Here is a 13,165-nt window from a genome sequence, read left to right on the forward strand (position 1 = left end):
CCCACCACACGCCGCGATTATTGCGGCGAGATGACCACTTTAACTACTGCGTCAAACGTGCAGTTAGCTAGCAAATGTGTGTATGTATGTATGAAGCAAAATACGCGGTCCTAATCACCCACTCTGCATTCAATAGTTAACCCTATCTTAAAGCTGTGAAACCATACGGAGTATCATTGTCATTCCGTAACTATCGGCCGGAGCGAGCGCACGGCCTACCGTATAAAAAGTTTTGAAATAAAATTTTTGAAATACGTAAAAAATATTTTGTAACTCGAGTGTGTATTAAAAGTGTTAAGTGTTAATTAAAAGTTTTGTGTGAAAGGTGAGTTTTTCCTTTGAAATTCGATTTTTTTATTGTTTTTATGTGTGAAATGGTGATTGGTAAGTTAATTTAATTAATATATTAATTTGAGATTTATGTTTGGCAATTTTTTTGTCGTTATTTATAAAGACTAGTAAATGGGATGACCATATTATACATACCGAGTACCTCTATTGTGTTAACTATATTATATATCAAGTTTCTCCGTGTTTCGGAAGGCTCGTTAAATTGTGGGTCCAGTCTGTCATTTTCAAAGATCTTTGACAGTCGTTAACAGTAGCCAGAAGCTTGAAAGTCTGACAACCAGTCTTACCGAGGGGTATCGGGGCTATAACCCAGGTAACTGGGTTGTGGAGGTTCTATAGGCAGTCACTCCATGTAAAATACTGGTATTCAGCTGCATCCGGTGAGACTGGAAGACAATAGGAAGAAAGGCTAGACTAATGATCATGTTTGACAATTAGTGGGTATTTTAATTAATAAATAATGAAATAGGAGGGTAGTGAGTAATTAAATTTACGTTGCGATTTAATTCAATGGAGGTAGAATCATTGTTTATAAATTTCACTTAGCGATATTTATCTATACTATACTAATATAATAAAGCTGAAGAGTTTGTTTGTTTGTTTGTTTGTTTGAACGCGCTAATCTCAGGTACTACTGGTCCGATTTAAAAAATTCTTGCAGTGTTAGATAGCCCATTTATCGAGGAAGGCTATAGGCTATATAACATCACGCTACGGTCATTAGGAGCGGAGTAGCAACGAAAAATGTTACGAAAAACGGGGAATATCATTTTAAATTTTTAACGACGAATTTAATTTATATTTGATAAAATAAATTAACCCCTTAAAGTCCCACTGCTGGGCAAGGGTCTCCTCGCAGAATGAGGGAGGGGTCAGGCCTTCAGTCCACCACGCTGGCCTAGTGCGGGTTGGGGTCACATACCTTCAAGAACTGTTCTAAAGAACTCTCAGGCATGCAAGGTTGCATCATTTTCAAAATTATGTTTGTCTTAGAAATTATGATCACTTGTTGCAATGAAAGGTAAACATCGTGATGAATAACATGTCTGAGTATTGTTTAAACGGCTCTAGGAGGAATTCATATAGAATGCATAGTTTTGAAATCCACACTTGGTCAGCATTGTGGACTAAAAGCCTTATTCCTTTTCACTCTGGGTGAAACCCTTGCCCAGCAGTGGGACAGTAATGGGCTCAAATCAATTTCTTATATATAAAATTTCCACGTCACAATGTTAGTTACCGTACTCCTCGGAAACGGCTTGATTGATTCTCATTAAATTTTGTGAGCATATTGAGTAGGTCTGAGAATCGGCCAACATCTATTTTTATACCACTAACCCCCGGTTTCTGAGTACCTTTAACGGTAGTTTATCTATTCAATAGCTTTTTTTATATGAGTTTAAATGCTTTTGAATAGATAAACTACCGCTAAATGTACCTAAGAAACCGGGGGTAAGGGACACTTTTTTTAAATTTATATGGCAAAACAATGTTTGCCAGGTCAGCAAGTATATTTATATAAAACTCTTCCGTTACTGACTGACTGATGGACAACGCACAGCCGAAACTACTGAGCCAGGAAACTTGAAATTTGCTATGAAGATTCCTTTGGAAGTGTAGAGAAGCACTAAGAGAGGATTTTTGGAAATTCCCTTCAGAAGGGGTTGAAATTCGGGCAAAGCCGAGGGCAGAAAACTAGTGTAATCTTTATATATAGAATTCTTCTGTAAGTGTGTTTGTCACTAAACTTCTCTTAAACGACTGGACCGATTGTGATGAAATTTTTTGTGTGTGTTCAAGGGGATCTGAGAATGGTTTAGATTCACAATTTTGTCCGCTGGACAATGTTTTTTAATTAATTTTTAATTTATTAGACAGGACAACGTCTGTCGGGTCCGCTAGTTATATATATTTCTTTGTTATAAAGCCGGAAAGTATGTATGTATATAAGGGGCCTATGGGTGTTATATATTTAAATAACATGTTACATAACTTTATCTAGATTCCTAATGTTTGAATGCATAATTAGACTAGAAAATATTTAGTTTAGACTAAATTTACATATTATTATGTATAAACGAAATATATTTAAATATATAAAACTATTTGAGATCTGATTTGAAATATTAAAACGTAATTTTAAGTCCTAAAGCCGCACTTGGCTAACGTGGTGGACTCAAGGCCTAACTTGTCCCTTGCGGGAGGAGACCCTTGCCCAGCAGTGGGACATTAATGGGTTAAATAAATTTCATCAAACTTGGATTTTGCTTTTTTGCTTGACTATAGAGTTTTCAGCTATCTCCAATGTAAATTTTATCAAAATTAGTTGAGCATTTCTAAAATAAAGCCCATAATTAATAATAAGCTTATCGGTACTTTATCTAACGGATAGTTTATCAGACACTTAGGTATCCTATAAGTCGTAAAACTGACTTGATTTGTGTTCTTGGTATTTGCATACCCCTATGGGAAAAAGGCGTGAAATTATGTATGTATGTAATTATATTTACATTGTTGTACACAAACAAACAAAGTTTGTAAGGATCGTACAAAGTGGCGTTCTCTGATCTCTGCCTAACCCTATAGGAAAATTGAGATTAGAGAATTAAAATAACAGCAAATGTCTAAATTCCGCCTGATAAGTTAACCGGTACTTTATCTACTGGTTAGTTTATCTACCAGATAGTCTAATTTGTGAAACTAATATTTTTTAACCTTCAATTTTACGCAACGAAAAAATCTTTAGAACGTTAATAATAAGAATCAATATCAAATACGCTATTTCTATACCAATGACACATTCCTAACTTGACAGCTATAATTGTTTGAGAAAACATCGTAATCGGCACAGCCGTTTCGTAACACGAGTGTTTTTTTGGAAGGAAATCGAGTGCTGTTTTTTCGGGTCGAGGAAATTTGATACCTTTAAAAACATTATTAAAGCCGTCGGTCCTGCGCCTGACCTCTCACTGGTCGTGTCGGTTATCCGTCCCACCAAACTATGAGAGTGATGGAATAGAGAGTGTACCTGTGTATTGTGCACACACTTGGACACTATAAACAAAGTCCTGCACAGATGGCCAGTTTCAATGAAACTGACCGCCGTAGCCGTATATAGGCTAGGAGGACATTATTATTTAACTAGCTGGTCGGTAGTGTATTCGACTCTTGATCACGACGTCTCGGGTTCGATTTCCGGATCAGGTAAAGTAAGAAAAATCAAAAACTTTTCTTATTTAGATAAGTATATCTTATAGATAACATTTCCATGTTACAATGGTCGTTCCCGTACTCCTTCGAAACGGCTTGACCGATTTTCATGAAATTTAGTGAGTATATTAAGTAGGTCTGAGAATCGGCCCACATCTATTTTTCATAAACCATGTATTTTTTTTATTTGTAAAACATCGTTTGCCAGGTCAGTTAGTTTCTCAATAAGAGCGCGGGCCTTAGTAACATGCCCGGTATATGACAGACTCACCCCCTATTACATAGGACTAACATTGTTAATGTCTAAACGAGAGTATCTTTATATATATAATTCTTCTGTAAGTGTGTATGTCACTGAACTTCTCTTAAACGACTGGACCGATTTTGATGATTTTTTTTGTGTGTGTTCAAGGGGATCTGAGAATGGTTTAGATGAAAATTTTCAAATTAAAGACGTGTAGACAGGACAACGTCTGTCGGGTCCGCTAGTATCTATATATCTATACTAATATTATAAAACTGAAGAGTTTGTTTGTTTGTTTGAACGCGCTAATCTCAGGAACTACTGGTCCGATTTGAAAAATTATTTCAGTGTTAGATAGTCCATTTATCGAGGAAGGCTATAGGCCATATATCATCACGCTACGGCCAATAGGAGCAGAGTACCAGTAAAAAATGTTAGAAAAACGGAGAAAATTTTGACCCATTTTCTCTTCTGACGCAAGCGAAGTTGCGCGGGTCAGCTAGTGTTATATATCAACAAACTTTATATCAATTACCATCATTTATACCAAGAAAATAACTAATAGTTGACCGCAAACCACATAAATGATGATTAAACCGTTATGTATTCATCATCATCATAACCTGATCACCTATTACCTTAATAGTGGGTAAAACCCATGGGCAAATACCCAATATGATTCATCACAATATGGCCATGGCCAGTTTTTAAGATATTAACTGCACGTTTGGCGCAGTAGTTTAAGCGGTCACCTCGCTGCGTGTGGCGGGTTCGAATCCCACCCGGGACAAATATTTGTGTGATGAGCACGAGTATCTGTTTTGAACCTGGATATTAATTTATCTATATAAGTATGTATTTAGAAGTATGTATGTATGTTTATCAGTTGTCTGGTTACCATAGTACAAGCTCTGCTTAGTTTGGAATCAGATGACCGTGTGTGAGTTGTCCAAAAATATTGATTTATTTATTAGACAGACTGTTGTTTGTGTGCTATCGTATGGTTAGTGGTCAACCTAGTGTCAAAGTTGTTCAAGTCGCCCGAAAGGCCTTTGACGTGGCTTAACTACTGCGAATGCGAAAGTTTGTGAGTATGTATATGTTTGTTATTCTTTCACGCAAATACTACTGAACTGATTGCGATGAAACTTGGTATGTAGGTAGCTGAAGACCCAGAATAACACATAGGCTACTTTTTATTCCGGAGTTCCCGAGGGATCGGGATTTACACGGGAAGGGTTTCCACGCGGACGAAGTCGCGGGCGGTCTTTAGTATATTATAAATATTAATTTATTTAATTATAACGCATCATGCTAATTAAAAAAAGGATGTTTTTTTATCATTTCCGTTACGCAATATATTTGAATAATAAATATTTTAAATACCATATTTGTTAAACAGAGCATATCACCTTATTAAATATTTAAATTAGCTTCGAATTTTAGTTCAAGTTCATAAGAGTGCATTGGACTTTTTAAATAAACAAAATATTCTATTTATTAGAATTAATTAATTAATTTTTTTTTTTTTTTATTTTTTTTTTTTTTTTATCTTTACATGCGTCATTTAACTTTGTGTGTCAGAACATACATACATCCGCAAATATATAGATAAAAAAATATATATATACGTCGTATATGATAGTCGTTACAATTACTGAATCTACCACTAGACTATAATTAAACGAGAAACTACTTTTGTTGATAGTTGAATTAATTTCAAATTTTTGTACATAAGCAAGGGAAGTTTGTAAGGATCGTACTAGGTGGCGTTCTTTGGTCTCTGTCTACCCCTATAAGAACATTTTGATTTTATGTATGCATGCAAAAAAAATCATCAAAATCGGTCCAGTCGTTTAAGAGAAGTTCAGTGAGTCATACACACTTACAGAACAATTATATATATAAAGATATGTGTATGTATGTAATAATAAACTCTTTTATCCATCTGGCTATGAGTAGAGTAAGTAACAAAAAACAGCATTCTTGTACAATCGAAGTACAGCCAGTTTTATAATTTCTCCTTTTTTAACAGCTAGTCGACCTTGCATGCTTGAGAGTACAGGGACTTTGTAACGCATCTTCACGCAGATAAAATTATGATGCAAATATATTACTAGGTAATACCCGTGGTTTTGACTGCTTTTTTTAAAGACAACTTCCTCACTAAGAATTTCTCTTGTGTCGCGGGGGCTTTTACAAACATACAAACAACGGACACAAAGCACAACCAAATGCGTTAAAAGATCTATCTGGGAAAAAAGTAGTTTATGCGTGAAAGAGAAACAAAAATTCATAATATCCCTCTTAAAAAAAATTCGCATTTATAATGTTAGCGACTGCCCACGACTTTGCTCGGGTGAAAAAAAATTCTTGAGAGAAAAATATGCCATATATTAATTTAAGTTATAAACTATGTGTGTATACATTTTTGGAAAAATCTGTAGGGTAGTTTTTGCGTGAAAGAGTAACAAACATTCATCCATACTTATAAACTTTAGTATTTGTAATACTTCCTCCGCGTGAAAACCCTTCCCGTATAAATCCCGATCCCTCGGGAACGCCGAGATAAAAAGTAGCCTATGTGTTATTCTGGGTCTTTAGCTACCTACATACCAAATTTCATCGTAATCAGTTCAGTAGTGTTTGCGTGAAAGAGTAACAAACATCCATCCATACATACATACATACATTCCCACAAACTTTCACATTTATAATATAAGTAGGATTATTTTTAAATCGGAAGAAATTGTTGTCTATAAATAAACATAATTATATAAATAAATGGGCCTGTAAAAATAACTGTAGGTCAGATTCAGACAAAAATAACAAACGTTCTTGAATATATTTATATCAATGTTGAACTTATGATTAAAAGGTTTAAATATTATTATGTATATACGTAATACATAGCCCTTGATATTGCAATAGTTACGACAGTATATTATGTAGAGGCCAAGCTTATAACTGTCAAATTAAAATCTATTCTAATATTATAAAGCTGAAGAGTTTGTTTGTTTGTTTGAACGCGCTAATCTCAAGAAATACTGGTCCGATTTGAAAAATTCTTTCAGTGTTAGATAGCCCATTTATCGAGGAAGGCTTTAGGCTATATATCATCACGCTACGACCAATAGGAGCAGAGAACCAGTAAAAAATGTTACAAAGACGGGGAAAATTATGACCCATTATAATAATTTGCTCAGCTAGTAATTAATAATGTCCATATCATTGTAGCGTGGCTTACCCCCGGTTTCTGAGGTTTGAGCGCTTAAACTCATATAAAAAAATGCTATTGAATAGATAAACTACCGCTAAATGTACTTAGTAACCGGGGGTTAGTTAACAACAGTCGCACGGATCGATCTCTGAGGTTAAGCTACGTTTACCGTGGTTGTTCTGTAGATGAGAGACCATCTTATACGTATCGAGTTCCTCCGTGTTTCGGAAGATAAGTCAAATTGTAGGTCGCGGCTGTCATTTTCAAAGAAAAAAAAATCTAAAATGAAATCATTTATTCATTTAGATCAAATATTGACACTTATGATAGTCGTTACAATTACTGAATCTACCACTAGCTCGGAAAGGGGGAAGCGCCTTATGAGAAGAGCTAGCAAGAAACACACAGCCACTCTTTTAAATATATTTGACAGTCGTTAACAGTAGTCAGAAGCTTGAAAGTCTGATAACCAGTCTTACCGAAGTAAATCGCGTTATAACCCAGGTAAATAGGTTGTGGAGGTCTGATAGGCAGTCGCTCCATGAATCACATTAGTTTAAAGCTCGTTCTCTATCCCCAAAAATCCAAGATCACAAAACCATTTCTTACCCAGCCAAGTTTAATTAATATAAACTTTATGCAAATAACATAATCACTGATGAAATCTTTCACGGCCAGGTTACACAAGACCGCTATAAAACATTATAGTTTGATATTCTGACAAGTTTCTGAGAGGAGCTCGTGGCCGAGTAACAACAGCCGCGCGGATCGATCTTTAAAGTTAAGCTACGCTTGCCGAGGTTGGTCTGTGGATGGGTGGCCATATTATACATATTGATTTGCGGAAGGCACGTTAAATTGTAGGTCCGAGCTGTCCGATTTCCTCTGTATTTCGGAAGGCACATTAAATTGTGGGTCCCAGCTGTCATTTTCAATGATCTTTGACAGTCGTTACTAAGTCAAAAGCTTGAAATTCTGACAAACAGTCTTACTGATAGGTATCGTGTTATATACCCACGTAACTGGGTAGTAGAGGTCCGATAGACAGTCGCTCCATGTAAAATACTGGTATTCAGCTGCATCCGGTGAGACTGGAAGCCGACTCCAACATAGTTGGAAGAAAGTCTAGGCTGAAATAAGTGTAAAATTTGAATAAATATAAATAAATATCATTGGACAACTCATACACAGTCACTTGATTCCAAACTAAGCAGAGCTTGTTCTGTAACCAAATAACTGATAAACATGCTTATATACTTCTAAATATATACTTATATAGATAAATTGACAACCAGGTTCAGAACAAATACTCGTGCTCATCACACAAAGATTTAGTTAAGTAAGACAAAATTATTTTAAAATACTGGTTTAAGAAATTAGCCTCACATGGAACCGAACCTTGAACGCAAGCATTTATTGCGAAGTTGAGTAATTTTTTAGATTCTTTATAAATCAATTTCATCAAAGATGGTATAAAATTGAACGATGATTATTTAATTAACTAATTGAATTCCAAAGTAATTATTAGTTAGTATAATATTGACTTTGAATTATAAGTACTAAAATTCATACTACTATTATTTTTTAAATAACACGACTGTTATACCCGAAGGTGTAGATGTGTGTGAAATACACTTACGTATCAAAATCTATACTAATATTATAAAGCTGAAGAGTTTGTTTGTTTGATTGTTTGTTTGAACGTGTTAATCTCAGGAACTACTGGACCGATTTGAAAAATTATTTCAGTGTTAGATAGCCCGAGGAAGGCTATAGGCTATATAACATCACGCTACGGTTATTAGGAGCGGAGTAGCAACGAAATATGTTACAAAAACGGGGAAAATTTTGACCTAGCTGACGCAAGCGAAGTTGCGCGGGTCAGCTAGTTAAATATATCCACGTATAGACAACAATGTTAGTCCCATGTAATAGGGGGCGAGCTTATTGCCATATACCGGGCACAGCAGTCAGACTTCACTTTTTAGCAAAACAACACCGTATGATAAAACTCCGATATTATTATGACCTGTGTATGTTTTTCTATAGTAAATTCCGTTTTCATTTACTTTATATTATAAATTATAAATTTATTATATTATTTTTTACTATAATAAATTTATACTACCCAACTTGGCCAGCGAGGTGGCATCAAAGCCTAATCCCTCCCTCATTACGGGAGGAGACCCTTGCCCAGTAGTGGGCTGTTTATAGTGTATTTTTTTCTTACTATTTACCTATATAAATACAATATATAATGTTACTTTTTCATTGCTGAATAGATGTTGTTGAAATTTTATACACAGATAGTTTATAATCTGGATTTGCCTCTTAGTTATTTTCGCGTGAATGAAGCCGCGGGCAATATCTAGTCTATTTTTTATTAAAACTGTTTTATTATAAATATGAAAATAAAATGAAAAAAAAATAATGTTTGTCACTCTATATCTACAAAACTACTGAACCCATTTTTACAAAGTTGAACTTAAAGTTAGATTCAAGATCCGGGGTCATCATAGGCTCCAATTTTTTCAAACGCGTATTTTAATAAATAATAACATATTCGTGACTATCATAGCGGAAAAGTGCGTGTACGCATTAAATACTAATCGCAATTTTTTGTCGGTCAAGGCTTTTAACGATGTAGCGTGTTTTTACTTATAGTGTTATGAAACTGACTATAATCTATACTAATATAATAAAGCTGAAGAGTTTGTTTGTTTGTTTGTTTGAACGCGCTAATCTCAGGAACTACTGGTCCGATTTGAAAAATTCTTTCAGTGTTAGATAGCCTATTTATCGAGGAAGGCTATGGGCTATATAACATCACGCTACGGTCATTAGGAGATGAGTAGCAACGAAAAATGTTACAAAAACGGGGAAAATTTTGACCCATTCTCTTAGGTGACGCAAGCGAAGTTGCGCGGGTCGGCTAGTTATAATATAACGTTTGTAATGATACGGTTATAGATTAAAATTTATGGGCAAAGTTATGTGGGTTTTTTTCTCATTTAGGTTATATTTTTTTGGACTGGCATGGCGCAGTGGTTAATGTCGCTAAGCTGGACGGTCGTTGGTTTGATTCCCACACGGAAAAAATGTGTAAAGTGCGTTCCACAAATAGTTGTTTCTGGTCTGGTTGTACTTTGTGTCCGTTGTTTGTATGTTTGTTAAAGTCCCCGTGACACACGCAATTAATTGTGATCGCACAAATAATTCTTCCGGGGTGGAATTCATGGGAATCGAATCCCCGATGTAATGGTAGCGGCGTGGCGACCAGAACCACTGCGCCATAGAGGCAGTCAGTTTTTGAAAGAATGCAAAATTTGGCCAGCGTAATGGGCTGTGGTCTAAAAAGCTATTATTACTTTTTATTGCTAAACTAAAGTTCAAATAAATTAAACAAAGATCAAAGTTTAAAAACCAAAAATTTGATAATTTTCCTCAATTTTGAGTTATAGACTTCCTAAAATATATTTTTATTGCCAGGCGGTAAACGATCATATTTAATATAATTAGGTAGTAAATGCTCAATACGCTAAATTTAACAGCCACTATCACAGTTTGCCTGAAACGAAAATCGAACTTCGATCCTCACATTACCTGACCCGGAAACTGAACTATGACCAATAAACTTTAATCTAACAACTCACACTTTGCCCAACCCAGGAATCAAACAGCGACCATTAGACTTTACCTGACCTAGTAATCAAAATGTCACCCACGCAGTTTTCTCTATTCTAGAATCGAACTGTATAACATACTAGCTGACCCGCTCAACTTCGCTTGCGTCACATAAGAGAGAATGGGTCAAAATTTTCCCCGTTTTTGTAACATTTTTTACTGGTGCTCTGCTCCTATTAGTCGTAACGTGATGTTATATAGCCTATAGCCTTTCTCGATAAATGGACTATCTAACAGTGAAATAATTTTTCAAATCGGACCAGTAGTTCCTGAGATTAGCGCGTTCAAACAAACAAAGTAACAAACAAACTCTTCAGCTTTATAATATTAGTATAGAAGTATAGATTACCCGACACGGGTATCAAACTAAGATCACTCAAACCCAACATGAGAATCCACTTCAAACTACTGCATTTTTTTTCTGACACAGGATTCGAACTTTGTACTCATAACTAAATGACTAGTTATACCAACATAATAATTACGACTATCGACTTAATATTGCTAAATAACTCTTTAGTCGTGCGACTAATCGCAAAGATTAGTCTTAATAACTTGCTACACGCATCAAAAGTCGGTCAATGTCTTGCTTGATGAAATAATTGTATAACATAGTATAACACCTTTCGAGGGGCTCGTGGCTTAGTTCACAGTCACGCGGATCGATCTCTGAGGTTAAGCTACGCTTGCCGAGGTTGTTCTATGGATGGGTGACGATCTTATACAAATCGGGTTCCTCCGTGTTTCGGAGGGCACGTTAAAAGTCGGTCCCGGTTGTTATCTACTACGATAACAATCGTTAAGCCACGTCAAAAGCCTTCGGGCTTGAACAACCTTGACACTATGTTGACCACCAACCATACGATAAGAAGAAGGTCACGCATCTACGGACTGTCCGCGCCAAGGTTTGCTTAACCCACAGATCTTTTAGCCAAGTTATTCTAGACTACTTTTGTGGTCTAGGCAGTAGTATATAAGACGGCTGCACACGAGAACACGGGTTCAACTACCGCAAAGAAAAACTAGTTTAATTGATCAAAAAATTCCACGGCACTGAACCCACGAACACGTGTATAGTAGTATAAACAGAATCATCTTCGCATTACATCTATACTAATAATATAAAGCTGAAGAGTTTGTTTGTTTGTTTGTTTGAACGCGCTAATCTCAGGAACTCCTGGTCCGATTTAAAAAAAAATCTGTGTTAGATAGTCCATTTATCGAGGAAGGCTATATATCATTACGCTACGACCAATAGGAGCAGAATACCAGTAAAAAATGTTAAAAAAACGGGGAAAATTATGACCCATTCTCTCTTATGTGACGCAAGCAAAGATGCGCGTGTTACTAGTTAATTTATAGTGCTCATGAATGACGACTTAATAGTCTATCAATTAGACTATAATAGTGGAATGGACCACAAACAGAAAAACCCCCTTTTATAACTATGATTCATTCACTACATAGTATAAAACAAAGTCGCTTCCCGCGTCTGTCTCTATGTTTGTATGTATGTATGCTTAGATCTTTATAACTACGCAACGGATTTTGATGCGGTTTTTTTAATAGATAGAGTGATTCAAGAGGAAGGTTTTCGTGTAAAAATTGTTAAGTATTTTTTGTGAAAATGAATTTTGAAGCCGAGCGTAGCCGGCGTCATACAGGTACGTTACAAGATTCCGGGCTACTATTGAGAAATATTCTAATATAAATTAGAAAAGATGAATAATATTTTCATGGTATCAAACACAACAAAACAAGAAAAACATCGTGATGAAACCTTGCATGCCTAAAATTTGTCTAATACATTTATTGAGGGCATGCAAAGTCCCCATCCCGCATTTGGCCAGCGTGGTGGACTCGAGGCTAACCCCTTCCTCATTACGGGAGGAGACCCTTGCCCAGCAGTGGGAGATTAATGGGTTATTTTTTTTTTATTTATTATCAAACCCAAGACCTCGTGGTCAGCTCTCGTATATACTTTCGTCCCATCCACAAACACAGTTTATCATAATCCATGTCAACAGTTTTAAAGACATATTTTTGTACCTAACTGTACCTATATTCGACTCCGTTTTTTTCAACTATCCCCTGGCAAAATTTCATCTAAATCGTTTTAGCAATTTGATAGTAAAATCATACCAGACTGACTGTGGCACTTATTGTATAATTATGGATGACCACATCGTTTATTCAAACAAATCAATTATGTACTAGAAAACAGGATATTAAGTACCTTTTAAGTACTTCATGATAAATAATCATAATAATAGAAGATTTTCCTTAACATTACGAGTAATGTCTTTAACAAAGAATATCTTTGTCTTCATCAATCTAGCCTTTCTTCCAAATATGTTGGAGTCGGCTTCCAGTCTTACCGGATGCAGCTGAATACCAGTATTTTACATGGAGGGACTGTCTGTCGGACCTTCATAACCCAGTTACTTAGGTTATAT

General features: G+C 35.6%; 1 protein-coding gene across 1 annotated transcript in view; it reads left to right on the forward strand.

Moving 5' to 3' along the window:
- The first annotated feature begins 153 nt into the window (after window positions 1–153).
- The window catches only part of LOC142984866 (putative fatty acyl-CoA reductase CG5065), a 29,502-nt gene continuing 16,490 nt past the window's right edge, over window positions 154–13,165 (forward strand). Inside the window, exon 1 of the mRNA XM_076132724.1 lies at window positions 154–325. The gene's annotated coding sequence lies outside the window, so the exon portion shown is untranslated. The remainder of the gene's footprint in view (window positions 326–13,165) is intronic.

The sequence above is a fragment of the Anticarsia gemmatalis genome, chromosome 28 (genome assembly GCF_050436995.1).
Source record: "Anticarsia gemmatalis isolate Benzon Research Colony breed Stoneville strain chromosome 28, ilAntGemm2 primary, whole genome shotgun sequence".
Taxonomy (NCBI): domain Eukaryota; kingdom Metazoa; phylum Arthropoda; class Insecta; order Lepidoptera; family Erebidae; genus Anticarsia; species Anticarsia gemmatalis.